General features: G+C 43.4%; 1 pseudogene; it reads right to left on the bottom strand.

Moving 5' to 3' along the window:
• Positions 1-553: 553 nt before the first annotated feature.
• LOC103581317 lies at positions 554-1,810 on the bottom strand (annotated as a pseudogene).
• Between the last annotated feature and the right edge of the window lie 5 nt (positions 1,811-1,815).

Below are 1,815 nucleotides of genomic sequence, written 5' to 3'. Positions count from 1 at the left end.
CCTCAGCGGGAGCGCCGCCGCGCTTCCCAAGCGGCGCACCATCCAGTGCGCCACCGGGCCGGCCCCAGAAGTCACATACATTTTCAATCTGAAGGGCTAACATGCCTTCCTTGTGTAATTGGTAGACTACACAGACAGATGCTTAGAATGTCTACAATTATGATGTGCTCTAATGTTAAAGAATAATTGGAATTCTTTGCAAAAGGACTTGCATACTCAAGAATGAACTATTTTTTGCACACAAAGCTTACCAAGAACAGGACAGTGGCTCAAACAGCACCTTCCTAAATATATTTCCATACAGAATAATTTCAAGATATAATTACTAGTTTCTTGTATGGTACTCTAGTTAAACAAGAATTAATAAAATAGTAAGTATGTGAAAACCACAACACCACAAAGATTGAGCCATTTTACTAGTGTAATTAAGCATTAGAACAGTCTTGAAATAGGCAAGCAGAATATTCAGAAGGCTGAGTCATGGCTGCATACCTAGCTGATCTCAGTCATGACTTACACACCGTGAAAAAGCACAAATAACTTATGCAGACGGTTCAGTAGCAGAGTGGCACTTGGTTTGCTCTTAGTAGAAACAGCATGTATGCAACTGACAGTTTAGAGACAGAAATCGCCTTACTTGCATGCTGAAAATCTGGTTGTGTGCCTCTAGTCCACACGCCCTTCACTGTGCAATCCGTCAACAAGTAAACAGATAGTGCAGGATTCATCTCAGTGAGATGTAGACCCCTTGGTCTAACCAAAATCTGTTTGGTCGGTAGTGCAGTACCATAGGGTATGACTGACACAAAGGGCCGTCCTGAGAGCCAACTCGCAAAACTGAGCAGTTCAGGCACCGAATGTTTTCCCCTTAGTCGCCATGTAGATGAATCCCATAGTATGATCCTTCCCCATAATTTTACNCTGTTTGGTCGGTAGTGCAGTACCATAGGGTATGACTGACACAAAGGGCCGTCCTGAGAGCTGACTCACAAAACCGAGCAGTTCAGGCACCGAAAGTTTTCCCCTCTTAGTCACCATGTAGATGAATCCCATAGTATGATCCTTCCCCATAATTTTACCATTGCACAGCACATCCGACTCGTAAGAAGTTGGAAGTTTTAGTTTTAAACTTAGAAATTTTTTGATAGTTCCCACAGTTACACATGTGGAACATAGAATGAATTTCTTCATTAAACCCTTTACTACATTGTCACAGTTGTCCGTTATTTATAAACGACCTACACATATAGCGATTTGTGGGTCACTTCTGCAATAGTCTTTATCATTTTGATTTTCGTCACCTTTTTCATCTACTTTAGGTTTGTCAACTTTTGAACTATCATCTCATCCATTTTCTTGAAGTTTATTTTTCCTCCAGAATTCACACTGACACTTAAGTTCTTGTTCTCACAGTCCAGGGACCAGTTTAAATATAATTTCCTTCAGGGCCGGCCCGGTGGCGCCCTGCGCTAGTGCGCCACTTGGGAAGTGCGGCTGCGCTCCCGCCGAGGGTTCAGATCCCACATACAGACCGGTTCCCGCTCACTGGCTGAGCGAGGCGCGGGGGCAACACTGAGGGTTGCGATCCGTTGCTGGACACGGAAAAAGACAAAAAAAAAAAAAAAAAAAAAAAATTTCCTCTAATGTATTGTCCAACCTTAACATTTCTAATGGATTTATCTCATGAACTTGGTTGGGTTGCCACACCCTGGACAGCACAAGTCTCACAGAAGGTGCGGAGGCATCCCATCACCGTAGTTCGCTTGATCAGATGCCCTTTACAGATGTAGCGGGTGATGTTAGGATTGAAATCGT

The sequence above is a fragment of the Galeopterus variegatus genome, unplaced genomic scaffold (genome assembly GCF_000696425.1).
Source record: "Galeopterus variegatus unplaced genomic scaffold, G_variegatus-3.0.2 Scaffold12779, whole genome shotgun sequence".
In the NCBI taxonomy this organism is placed as follows: domain Eukaryota; kingdom Metazoa; phylum Chordata; class Mammalia; order Dermoptera; family Cynocephalidae; genus Galeopterus; species Galeopterus variegatus.
This window is presented reverse-complemented; position numbering and strand designations above follow the sequence as displayed.